General features: G+C 42.0%; 1 non-coding gene across 1 annotated transcript; it reads left to right on the forward strand.

The window, feature by feature from the left end:
* Positions 1-13894: 13894 nt before the first annotated feature.
* Positions 13895-13966, forward strand: TRNAQ-CUG. The gene has a single exon. It is a non-coding gene; the product is annotated as a tRNA-Gln (tRNA).

The raw sequence follows: 13966 nt of genomic DNA on the forward strand, positions 1-13966 counted from the left end.
GCAACACCGAGAGAAGCCCCTTGGTTTAAGTTTTTCAAGATGTGAGCAGTGTGCCATTCTTGGGTAGTGTGCTAAATAGATACCACAGTAAAAGATGTTTTGGTGCCTGGTTACTAAGTCTAATAACAAAGAATTTTCTAGGTGCATTAAGAGCTTCCAGCTTTTAGATGAAGTAAGTCATCCATAGTGAATTGGAATTCACTTGAGAAAAGTGGAGTTCAAAGGAGCATTCCGAGACAACAGACTTGGATTTTCTCTCCCGCTAGAACTCCACTTGCTAGTCATGGTTGATGCACCTGTTCACAGGTATTTGTGAGAAACCAGCAGAAAGGGAGTTTGGAGCTGAGGGTCTGATCCTAGTAGCTTCACACCCTCAAATGACAATGGCACAGGAAACCTGCTAGAGGAAATTTGAAAGAATTATGACCTTGGAGTCATTTTCTTTTGCTTTCAGTATTGAATACTAAACCAGAAATATCTTCAACAGCTTTAAACTGCTTTGTCCTTTCTCTGGCTTAAAGAATTCGTTGAAACCCAATTTGAGCAGGGGTGCAGGATGAGAAGGGGCAGGGAAGACCTAGCCCTCGTGGACCCTCTGAAGAAAAAGTTGATGGGAAGGTCTCCATCCTCTCAGGAAAAGCTAACTCCTTTTCACCTTCCCCAGGAAGGGAAGCAGTCAGTCCCAGGAGCCAGGGGAACATGGAGAAGCTTAGATAACATGTTTTCCAAAATTTTCCAGCTTGAGAACATTCTCTGTCCCTCCTAACGTAAAAGAGCTTGTGAATGCCACATTAAATCTAGCTATATTAATACCTTTTTCCCCCCTAGGATTAAAGACTGTTGGTTCAGGGAAACACTACAGAACCAGGCTTTTATTGTTTATTCTTTAATGGGGAATCTCAGGGATTACAGCTTTGAGTTCTGGGAATTGAAATGCTTGGCCAAAGTGCCACCAAGTAGATTCAGACAGACTTTCAGATACAAACGGGAGAATCCCTTTTACATCTGAGACCTTCGAACTCTCTTGCAGATATAGTTTTCCCACATTCATTTTCGTTTAGGGCAGACAAAAAGACAGTTGCTCCTGAAGTGAACTACATTGTGTTGCCCAGAAAGATACGCTGAAATCCTAACCTGTGGTACCTGTGAGCGTGACCTATTTGAAAACAGTCTTTGCTGATTTAATCAAGTTAAGAGAAGGTCATGCTGGATTCAGGTAGGCTCTAAATCCAGTAATCGAGTGACTGCTGTCCTTATAGGAAATGGGAAATTTAGAGACACAGACATATCAGACATATAGTCACCAGTTCAAAAGCTATGTTGAGAGGGAAGCAGAGACTGGAGTGATGCAATTACAAACCAAGAATGCCAAGGATTTTCTTCAATCATCAGGAGCAAGGAAAGAGGTCTCAGATTCTCCCTCAGAGCATCTAGAAAACAACCAACCTGGCCAAAATCTTGATTTTAGATTTCTGGCTTCTAGAGCTATGAGAGAATAAATCTGTCTTTTTAAGTTACCCAGTTTATGGTAATTTGTTAGGGCAGTCTTAGGAAACTAATCAGCTCCCTTACCCATGTTCTTGGAACAAGATCCTTGCTGTTGCTGCCTTAGCACTTCTCCATTCCACCAGGAAGCTCGTGCAAATGGTGACTCACTTCTTTTTTTTTTTTTTTCCTTGAGATGGAGTCTTGCTCTGTCACCAGGCTTGGAGTGCAGTGGAAGGACCTTGGCTCACTGCAACCTCCAACTCCCTGGTTCAAGCGATTCTCCTGCCTCAGCCTCTTGAGTAGCTGGGATTACAGGTATGCACCATCATGTCCAGCTAATTTTTTTTTCTGTATTTTTAGTATTTTTAGTTTCACCATGTTGGCCAGATGGTCTTGAACTCCTGACCTCATGATCCGCCTGCCTCGGCCTCTCAAAGTGCTGGGATAACAGGCGTGAGCCACCGCGCCCAGCTGATTCACTTCATTTTGAAGAAATCTCACTTAGCGAAACAATCCAAACTAAAAGAAATCATTTATGTTCAAAGATACATGATATTTTGTTATAATAATGAAATAATTAAAATAACAAACATTTCCAGTAATGGGAGGGAAGATGATTATGTAATATAGGTTATATCTACCTGAAAAAATACTACAAAGCCAATAAAAATGATATTTTGCAACTCTTACTAGTGGATAGCAAAAATAAATAAATAAATAAACTAACAGTATTTTCGAAAAGATTGTGATAGTTCAGGCAAGAAGCATGTGATAAAATGTTAAATGAAAAGAGGAGAATTTTTAAAATGCATATATTGTATAACCTCATGTAAAATTTTTGCATTATACATATTTGGGAGGTGTGAGAGAATACACCAATGCATTACTAGCTGTGGGTTGTAGGATCATAGTGGGTTTTTTCTTTGTTTTTCTACGATGTGAAGCAAACATCATTATTCAGGTTTAAAAACGAAAGGGCAGAAATAGTATTTTATTGCTGGAACAGGGAAAAAGTAGTCCTTAGATACAAGCACTTTGAAGTTACTCAGTAGTCAAACATTTGGCTCAAGTGGTCACATTGTTCAAGGGGACTTCTGGTTAAAATGGTAGTGAAACCCAGGACTTTATTATTTTTGCTTTCTTAAGATGTCCATAAGTTGACAATAAAAGCAATTCAAAAATGTGTAAACCTACAATGATGAAGAGAGCATGAGAGCAAATAACAGACAGTAAAAAACATTGTTTGCTTCCCAAATTAAAGTAGCTTGATGCAATGGAAATTTATGTCTTTTTTTTTTTTTTTTTTTTTTTGAGACGGAGTTTCGCTCTTGTTGCCCAGGCTGGAGTGCAATGGCTCCATCTCGGCTCACCGCAACCTCCGCCTCCCGAGTTCTAGCGATTCTCCTGCCTCAGCCTCCAGAGTAGCTGGGATTACAGGCATGCACCACCACGCCCGGCTAATTTTTTGTAATTTTAGTAGAGACGGGGGTTTCTCCATGTTGGTCAGGCTGGTCTCAAACTCCCGACCTCAGGTGATCCGCCCGCCTCAGCCTGAGATTTATGTCTTACTCATGTAACAGTAGATTGCAGATTTTTGTGTCAGCAAAGAAAGAGGAACCTGTTTTTTGTCCTGTGGTGATTCAAGGTTCCAGACCCATTCCATCTTATGAATCCATTATCCCCTAAAGCTTGAGAAAGTGCACATTTCTTAAAGGCCTGGAGAAAAACATGCTACTTGCATTCATGATTTATTGATTATAACGAATCATATGGCCTCACTGAGGTGTAAGAAGACTTGGTAAGTACAGACTTTGGCTGGGTAGCTTATTCCCACAGACAACACTGTACTATGGAGGAGGAAACATTAATTTAGGTGGATACCACAGTTATCAACAAAATTTGGGAGACAGAAGGGAATTGGATAAATAGTAATTGAGTTAGAGTGGACAAAGCTGAAACCTGTTTGCAAGGTGGGAAGCCCACAATAATGAAGTTGATATCACAGATTCTTGGAAAGGCTTAAGATTTGGAAGAACTGGCCGGTCACGGTGGCTCATTCCTGTAATCCCAGCCCCTTGGGAGGCCGAGGTGGGTGAATCACGAGGTCGGGAGTTCGAGACCAGCCTGACCAACATGGTGAAACCCCGTCTCTACTAAAAATACAAACATTAGTCGGGCGTGGTGATGTGCGCTTGTGATCCCAGCTACTTGGGAGGCTGACGCACGAGAATCGCTTCAACCTGGGAGGCGGAGTTTGCAGTGAGCCGAGATCGTGCCATTGCACTCCAGCCTGGGGAACAGAGCAAGACTCCATCTCAAAGACAAACAAACAAACAAACAAAAAAGGAGTTGTTAGAATCATGTAACCTTAGGCTCATTAGTCTGTACTGCCCCTCCTTCATAGAGGGTTTATTTTGGGAAAACAAGCTCCAGAGATGCTCTTGACTTAAAGATACCAGGTATAATTGAAATTGGGAGTGAAGCGCATATTGAAAATTGGGAGATGAAATGAAAGTCTCTATAGGACACCTGAAGCTCCTTTTCTGTTTCAGAAAGTATGGACAGCTGAGCTTTCTCTACCTCTAGCCCTAAACATGCAGAAGATTGAAAGACTCTGCTCCCCGAGAAAATGGACCATCATAAGAAAACTGACCCGTAGATATGGACATATCAAGGGTCTGGATTGAAATGGCCTATCATACACAATCATTCTAGAATGAGGCCTATTTATTGGCATACCATGCCGATAGTACCAATTAGGTTTTGGGGTCTACCTCCTAATTATGACTGAACTGGTATGTGCCACCAGAAATTGGAGAAAAGATAGGTACCAAATGAAAGAAAGAGAGCCTGGTGGAAATAGAGGTAAATAGGTAACAGAAGCAAAAAACAAAAACATCCTCAGGGAAATAAGATAGCATTCTGTATATATGAGAATGATAAGATACTATTCTATTATTATTATTATCATTTCAAGACAGGGTCTCACTCTGTGGCCCAGGCTGGAGTGCAGTGCTGCTGTCATAGCTCACTAAGATGCTATGACTTTTTAAAGAGCATTAAGGGGAACAAGAACCCTTGAAAATAACAAATATGGGCAGGGGGCAGGAGTATGTCAGCCAAGAAAACTATGTAGTGTTAGGGAAGCTCTGAGAGTATGGCTGTGGAAGCATGCCACTGTGGTTTGAATCTACAGGGTATATTGATCACCCTGTCAATGCTGAAGGTATTAAACTGCAAATTGAAGGTGAAGGTGTAAAATCTCAATTCATTAAAAACAAAAATTTCCAGAAGGTATCTGACCAGAAAGGAACCCCCAAGTTGCTACAGGCAGAAGCTGAGACCACTAAGTTATTTCCAAGACTGTCAGCAGCCTTTTTCTCATGTTTCCGTCATTCCCCTCCTTGGCAATCTCCATGAAGATAACAACTGGATCTTTATCTCCAGGCCCGACTTCTCTCCTGAGTCCTCCTAGTGGACAGGTCCACTTGAATGTACTACAGTTACATCAAAGGGCAACATCTAAAGGAGCAAAAGAAATGTGCTTTTCCCTTTGGCCACCATTCTAATTTTTAAAAAAATCCTTCCTTTTAATCCTAAATAAATATCTCCAAAGAATAATATTAAAAAAAAAAAAAAAGGAAAAGAAGCCTGGGCCACATGGCAAAACCACATATCCACGAAAAATACCAAAAAATTAGCCAGGCGTGGTGGTGCACACCTGTAGTCCCAGCTACTTGAGGGGCTGAAGCAGGAGGATCGCTTGAGCCTGGGAGGCTGAGGCTACAGTGAGCTGAGATCACTCTGGCCTGGGTGACAAAATAAGACCCTATCTCATAAGAGAAAAGAAAATAACAAATATGATGATAGAAAAAAGTTTAACAGAAGGGTTAGAAGACAAAGTTGAGAACATTTCCCACAAAAAGGGACAAAAAAGAAAAATGGAAAAATAGAATAAAAGATAAGAAAATTAGAAGACAAGTCTAGAAGTTTCAACAACATGATTGAAAGTTTCATGGGAAGACAGCAAATAAAATAGATAGGGAAAACTATTAATGAATGCAATAAAATTTTCTTTTCTCTTTGTTTTTTGTTTTGTTTTTTGTTTTTGTTTTTGTTTTTTTGAGATGGAGTTTTGCTCTTGTTGTCCAGGCTGGAGTGCAATGGTGCGATGTTGGCTCACTGCAACCTCCAACTCCCGGATTCAAGCAATTCTTGTGCCTCATCCTTCCAAGTAGCTGGGATTACAGGCATACACTACCACACCTGGCTAATTTTGTATTTGTAGTAGAGACAGGGTTTCTCCATGTTGGTGAGGCTGGTCTCAAACTCCTGACCTCTGGTGATCCACCCACCTTGGCCTCCCAAAATGCTGGGATTACAGGTATGAGCTACCGCGCCTGGCCTTTTAAATTTTCTAAATCTAAAAAGGATCCAAAGGATCCACCTACTGCCCAGCACAAGGGACCAAAACAAACAAAAAACAAAAACAAAACAAAACAAAAAGAACACGAATTATCCAGAGCGTCTATTTTAGAATGGCATTTAAATTCATTACCACACTGATAACAAGAAGACAACAGAGTAATGCTCACAGAATTCTAAGATAAAATTATTTTCACACTAGAAATCCCTACCTGACCAAACTAAAATCACTTATGAAGTCTGAATAAATATATTTTCAGAAATGCATCATATTTTTTAGGTCATAAGCAGGAAACAGAGACCTCATGAAGACTTAAACTCCAGTGTCTTTCATGCAGGGAATTGGTTACAGAGGTGGTGGAAGATCAAAGAAGCCAATTGGGGAGGGAGGTAGAAATCTGAACCCAAAGAGTGGGATCTCCCTCTGGAGCAGGCAGGTATGGCAGGATCTGGAGCCATGGAGGAGACACAACTGCTGCCAGAAATGCTGCAAGAAACAAGGAGGGAAAGCAAGAAATATCCTGACTTCCTTCATCCCTCTATCTCTCAATATTCCTTCATTGTCTTCTATTGGCTGAACTCAGGCAGAAGTCAGCGGCCATTAGTGGAAATGCAGCGGCAGGGGCCAGCCACTGGCACTACAGAGCTGACCAAGGGAGTGGCTAGGAATGCACCTGAGCACAAACAGGCTTGAGATTGCCAAATGCAAAATCTCAAAAAATTTATCTTTTCTCAGAAAGCTGTTGGAGGATCTTCTCCACCAAAAATAGGGAGTAAACCAAGAGATTTGTGACTTAACAAAAAAACGATTCAACACAGGTGAGCGGTAAAGGGGCTGGCTCTTCGGCAGGTGGAGAAGCATCAGCATGATCTCTATAAAGCAGACCTAGAGATTAACCAGTTCGGATTGGACAAGTTTTTAAAAAAGGAACTGAAAAATGACCAAATTCAGAAGTATTTTGCAGCATTGGAAGAGAGTTGGGGGACAAATTAGTATTAGAAACACAGAAAGGAGGCAAACAAACAAAAGAGGCAGTATTCAAATCAGGAAAAACAAGAGAATGTAGTTATAGTATACAAGTGATCCTGCAGTGAACAATATTTCCATGGACATAATAAGGAAAACACTTAATATTATTTAGCCACAATACTATGATAGAAATACATTGAAAGATGAGGGTAGATAAGTGTATTTGTGTTTTAGGCTATATGGAAGAACTATATCTATTTTCTTTCAGAGTGGGAAGTCTTTAGATATCTGTATCAATCAGGACATGAGCAGGAAGTGGAATGTTTACTTGAACTAGAAAAGTTGAGGATAATTTATTTAAATTATTATTTACAAATAAATGGGCAGCATGTAGGGCAATAACAAGGGTTTTACGGATTACCGCACTACCCTTGAGCTTGATGGGCATAAGATGGAGCCAGGGACCTGCAGCTCTTTGGAGAGGGCTGTGTAGAGAGGCTTCCTGGCAGATGTTGGGACATTTCCTGGGGGATTCAGACTGCAGCCAACAGAACCAGACGATCAATATACCAGCCTCACTCTTCACCCTCCCTCTGGATCTCTCGTAGGTATTCTCTTGGCCAAACTCAAGCAGGAGTCAGAGGATAAAGAAGCCCATTGAAAATGTCCATACTGATCAGCACCAGGGCAGACAAGATGCAGAATGGGGCCAGCGTACCTGGATGATATGCAGCATGAGGTCTAAAATTGAGGAACCAAGAAATAGCAGGGCGGCCAGGTGTGGTGGCTCATGCCTGTAATCCCAGCACTTTAGGAGGCTGAGGTGGGTGAATCAGCTAAGGTCAGGAGTCTGAGACCACCCTGGCCAACATGGTGAAACCCCGTCTCTACCAAAAATACAAAATTAGCCAGGAGTGGTAGTGCGTGCCTGTAATCCCAGCTACTCTATAGGCTGAGGCAGGAGAAAGGCTTAGAATCCAGGAGGCAAAGGTTGCAGTGAGCCGAGATCACACCAGCCTGGGTGACACAGCGACACTCTGTCTTGAAAGAAAGAAAGAAAGAAAGAAAGAAAGAAAGAAAGAAAGAAAGAAAGAGAGAGAGAGAAAGAAAGAAAGAAAAAAGAAAGGAAGGAAGGAGGAAGGAAGGAAGGAAGAGAGAAAGAAAGAAAGAAAGAAAGAAAGAAAGAAAGAAAGAAAGAAAAAGAAAGAAGAAAGAAAGAAAGAAAGAAAGAAAGAAAGAAAGAAAGAAAGAAAGAAAGAAAGAAAGAAAGAAAGAGCGAGCAGGGCAACAATAACCACCACAGTCAGTTGTGCTTATGAAGTGTCAGGCACTGTTCAAAGTTCTCGCTGAATTCTCTCAATAACCCGTAAGTGTACTTCTTATTCCAGTTTTACAGTTGAGGAAACTAAAACACAAAGAGATGAAGTTCCTTGCCCAAGGTCATAGAACTAGGAGTGAAAAGCAACTGGACAGTTGCCACTAGGAAATCTAAATTCAGTTTAGAGAGTTTGGAACAGGAAAATGCTGTGCTTCTTTGTTTTTCTTATGATTGTATTTATACGAAAGATCCAGAATAGGTCAGGCCATTGAGAGCACGCAGACTGGGGTGGTTGCCAGGGGTTATGAGGGAGGGAGGAATGGGGAGAAACTGCTTAATGAGTAAGGGGTTTTACCCTGGAGGGATAGAAATGTTTTGGAACTAGATAAAGGTGGTGGTTACACAACACTGCGAATGTAGTGAAGGGTATTGAATTGTTCACTTTAAAATGATTAATTGTGAAAAAACAAACAAACAAAAAAAGGCTGTCTTCCTTAGCACTCCTGAACAAATGCAGTGTTAATCCACTGAGTACAAGTACTGAGGTGTCAGCCTAAATCAGTGGTTCCCAATCAGAGGTGATTTTGCTTCCCAGAGGACATCTGACAGTGTCTAGAGACATTTTTGATTGTCATAACAAGAGATGGGGAGAATACTACTGAGATCTAGTACATAGGGGCCAGGGATGCTACTGAACTTCCTACAATGCACAGAACAGCCCCCACCACAAAGAATGACCTGGTCTAACGTGCCAGTAGTGCCAAGGTTAAAAAACCCTGGAGTAGACGATCAGGGGCTGAGGGTGAGAGGGGAATAAGGGCACCGAGGTATAAACCGACTAAAAGAGTTCCCTTCTATCACCCAGGAAAGAGGTTGAGAGTGGAAAGGCAGGAGACTGTCTCTCCCTTTCTCTTTCAGAATAGCCCTGAAAATCAGTGCACCCTCGGACATCCATGGTTAAAAGTCAGACCCTGTTTTGGAAATGGCTGGGAAGGGCGGCTTTCTGTTCCTTCTCAAGCCGACAAAGTTGCTCTTCTTTCTTTGCTCAGACGCTTTCCTTCTGCAGACTGCCTTTCCTGACAAGAACAGACTCAGTCTATAGAGTGGTCCTCTGAAGCTGCAAAATAGTGTACAAAGCTGTCACGAGGTTTCCACTGCACAGCTCCAATGTTCCATTTGCTCTGGCGACAGATCTTTCGGTGACCTTCGAAAGCGGCATCGAGATTGACGATGTATAACAATCTGCCGTCAGAAAGCACTGCACGTTGCCCAAGACAGTCACAGACGTCGCAGTTGCCTGGTAGTCACGAAACTCTACTACCACGTTCTCGCTGCTCCATCGCGCCGCCATCTCCCACTCTCGGCCGCCGCGGCCCCAGGACGGCGCCCTCCCATCCACCAGACCCGGGTCCCCCGGCCCCCTGAGCCCTACACAGCCCGCGAGTCAGCCATGACACATCCAGTCCCCTGCTTCTTTGTGTTTTGATAGAAAAACAAACAAACAAAAAAACACCTTGCCAATCCAATCCATTTGGCTTATAAAATAATGTATTGTGCACATTTATTATAATGATAATAATTATATAAGAAATAATTTGAGAAAATGAGGTCCAAAATCAGCTATAGTCATATCCATTTGGCTTATAAAATAATGTGTTGGGCACATTTATTATAATGATAATAATTATATAAGAAATAATTTGGGAGAATGGGGTCCAAAATCAGCTATAGTCATGAGGGTTGCACCTGGAAGAGACTGCCTCTCTGATGTTCAAAGTTTGAGAATTAGTCCTTAATGAATAAGTGTATATAGTGCAATTTTGAAGTGTATACTTTCCTTATTTGAACAGGATAGAATCAGCACTAAACAGAAACCAGTACAATTCTCTATAACAAATTATCTCAGTAGAGGTCAAATTACCCTGTGATAAATATGCACCTGTTCTTCTCCACTGTCTGACCTACTTAGGTCTGCATCAAGTATCCCCAAACTGCTCTGTCAGGAATATATACCCCAGGAGCCCTCTTAGAACTGGTTTAACTAGTATTTTGGCTTGTTATGGGTGCACCTGTGACCTAATTTACAAGACCAAGATTAATTAAATGTTCATGCACAATTAAAAGACAATTTTAGTTCAGTAGTATGATGCTTAATTTCTGCTTATAAAATTCATTTTTTATTAGTTAAAAATTACGCTAGATGACATAGAGAGGAATATCAAGTGCAGAGGATTCTTAGCCTGAGATCCATGGACCTCAAGTGTTTCATGAACACCTTGAGATAGTTTTCAAAATGGTATATGTGTGTATCTAGGGGCATCTTTCTGAGAAAGGGGTTTCCTAGATTTTATTCAATATGATCTGGAGTCCAGAGCAAAAAAATATTGTACAAATCTTTACTAACTTCTTGACATTGGGAATTTGAGGGAGAGGAATTTTCCATCAGCATTTTATTTTTTGGGAAATAAATAAAATGAGTATGAGCAAACATGAAGACCAATTCCCAAACCAATTCCCAAAGACTGGTACCAGTAGCTCCTGGTGCAGAACCAACTTCAGCATGGCAGGGAACAAAGAAATTTTCGGTTATACTGAGGGCAAAAGGACAATGGGAATCTCGTAAGTTCCCCAAAGTCACTTCTGTTGCTCCCTGATGTTTACAGTTCAAAGCAGATACTTGGGCTCCTAAAACAAACAACTTTGAAGCCCTGGCCTGATCCATGGTCTCAGTCTATCCTTCCACTTTTTCTCAGCTCTTCTTTTACTTCCACTATGGTATGGCCGCCCAGACAACCAGTCCACAGACTACATCCCTGTCTTGTATCTCATAGTATGTGAAAAGGTTTGGGCCAACACTGTCTTCTAAATACCATCTTCAATCCCTGCCTAAACTCAACTATCCAGCTTATTTGAGCTTCTCAGTTTATCTAGGCTGTTAGTTTCCAGTCACCTGCAGTTTTCCCTAACTTTCTCTGTGTGGGTGTTACTTTATTCACAGTTTTTAGCCAATATCCCACCACTACAAACTGAAATTTCCACAGGCAGGGCCAATGCTTAGTGTCCTGCTCAATTCTGTGTCCACAGCACTAAGGGCAGCAGTGGGCATGGCACAAAAATTTGTCCTTCCTATTTTCAAGTCCGTATACTCTCAGGTCAGTTGTAGGCTGTGCAAGCTGTGTCACTAGGTCTGATAACGTGGCTCATTAAGCAAAAAGAGGAGAATTGCAATTGATGCACATTGCAAGCCAGAGTTCTGAATTCATTTTGAAGAAATAACTTCATTTGGTCACATTTTTGTTCTTATTCCCATGAGCAATAATTTCCATTTAATTGGGAAGATAGAAAGGAGAGTTCCCACATATGCCCATACTCAGTTTTCCTAATTATTGAAATCTTACATTGGTATGGTACATTTGTTACAAACAATTAACAAATATGTATACATTATTATTAACTAAAATGAATATGTTAGATTTCCTTCATTTTTACCTAATTTCCTTTCTCTGTTCCAGGATCCTATTCAGAATTCTATGTTATTTTTAGTCATCATGACTCCCTAAGCTCTCTTGGCTGTGGCAGTTCTTAGACTTTCCTTGATTTTGACGATCTTGACAGTTTTGAAGAGTATTGAGCAGGTATATTGTAGAATGTCCTTCAACTGGGATTTGTCTGATATTTTTCTAATCTATTATTAGATTGGAGTTAGGGGTTGAAGGGAGCAAGACCGCAGAGGTAAAGTGGAGGTTTTTTGTTTGTTTGTTTGTCTTGACACAAGGTCTCCCTCTGTCACTCAGCCTGGAATGCAGTGGCACCATCTCGGCTCTCTGCAACCTCCGCCTCCCAGGTTCGAGCGATTCTCCTGCCTCAGCCTCCTGAGCAGCTGGGACTACATGCATCGGCCACCACGCCTGGCTAATTTTTGTATTTTTAGTAGAGACACGGTTTCACCATGTTGGCCTGGCTGGTCTTGAACTCCTGGCCTCAAGTGATCCAGCTGCCTCGGCCTCCCAAAGTGCTGGGATTACAGGCATAAACCACCATGCTTGCCCTAAAGTGCCATTTTTATCACATTATATCAAGACTATATACTATCAACATGGCTTATCACTGCTGGTGTAGTGCTTTTGGGATTTATTCACTGGTTACTTTCCTACCCTTTTTCATACTGTATTCTGTAGAGCAATCACTATGCAGAGCCCACAATGAACGGGTGGAGTTATTTGGAATTCTGCTCAGGAGATTCCTTGAAAAACTGAGATTTGTTGCACATCAGGGAAGCTGTAGGGATTGGTTTGAGGTCTCGTATTTATTGTTGCTCAAATTGTTTCAGCTTTGACCATTACAGGCATATATTTTTAATATTTTTTTTCAGAGAGCACAGAACTTGGTGCAAGCCCTAGCCCTTAGAAATGCTCATCTTAAATTCGTTACATGGGCCTTCAGTCTTTCAAAAGCCTCCAGTGGGCTAGATTTTTATTGAAAATACTTAGGATCCTCATGCTTCTTGTTCCAGAGGCTGCTGGAAACTACTTTTAGTTATCCCGTTTGGTAAGAGGGTTTCATTCTGTCTTGCTTTCTGGTAGTGAGCGAATCAGAAAGTCACAGGGCTGGGAGAAGATGGATTGGATGAGATATGTACGGATATTCTCTTTGCCACTGTACAGCGGCCATTGCAGCTCATGCCGCAGAGCATACGGCCCTACGGGCGGGGCCAATTTTAACCTCGTAGTGACAGTGCCGCCTCATTTAAGCAGGAAGGATTTTTGTCCATGATACTAGACGTCTCTAGGCAATAAAGTCATTTTGGCAAATGCCGATACCTCTCATGTGATCTTGTTGGGAAGGTTCAGATCCTATCACCTGCGATTATTTACTCTGAAAGACCCTCTGCCTCCTTCCTCAGCCTTTCTGTTTGGCAATATAAGATCGCTTTTATCTCCTGCAATGAACAGTCCTAGACAAGTCACGTCCAGGTCTTGGCACCAGTAAATTTTTACTGCTGAGTATTTTGGGAGAGGCTCACAGTTAATCCCATTGAAAAAGACCAAGTCAAAGCTTTATCAGTGAGAAATCAATTACAAAATCCTGCTTTGCAAATATTCGAGCTTTTAACAGTGCTTTACCCTTTGGTATCCACGAGGTGGAGACTTCCCGGGAAACAGAAAGCGTCTTTTGGTGTCCTGTTTTTTGTTTTTTACCCTCGGCAACGCCCCAGCCAGGACTAGTTGACACTCCGCCTCAATTGAAGTCATCCATAATTTATATGTTACGAAATTGAACTTTCAAAAGTGTTCCTAGCGTTAGGAGCAAAGAACGCCGGACAAACGCTCGGGTGGCGGCGAGCATCGCGGTTCTTCCGACAATGCAATCTGTCAGCGCGGCTAGGTTGGTGCCCTCTCCCCCTGCGTCGGGGCAGCCGGGCTGAGGGCCGCCGAACCGAGGCTGGGGAGCCCCGCAGGCTGTTGCTAAGAGTCTAGGGGAGGCACGGACTTACCTTATCTGCCCCTGGAAACAGTTTCGCTCTCGGATCTTGCACGAAGAGCCCTGTGCGAAACGAAAAGGGAACTTGTGTGATAGCGGCAGATAAGGAACTTGAGGGTAGAAACTTAGGTTCTTAAAGGGAAGACAGCTTGAATTCAGAAATGAAGATATGTTCCTTCAGGAAGGAGGGTTAGAATGGGTAGCCATCGCGAGGTTCCATGGTGTAATGGTTAGCACTCTGGACTCTGAATCCAGCGATCCGAGTTCAAATCTCGGTGGAACCT

The sequence above is a fragment of the Nomascus leucogenys genome, chromosome 22a (genome assembly GCF_006542625.1).
Source record: "Nomascus leucogenys isolate Asia chromosome 22a, Asia_NLE_v1, whole genome shotgun sequence".
Classification (NCBI taxonomy): Eukaryota; Metazoa; Chordata; class Mammalia; order Primates; family Hylobatidae; genus Nomascus; species Nomascus leucogenys.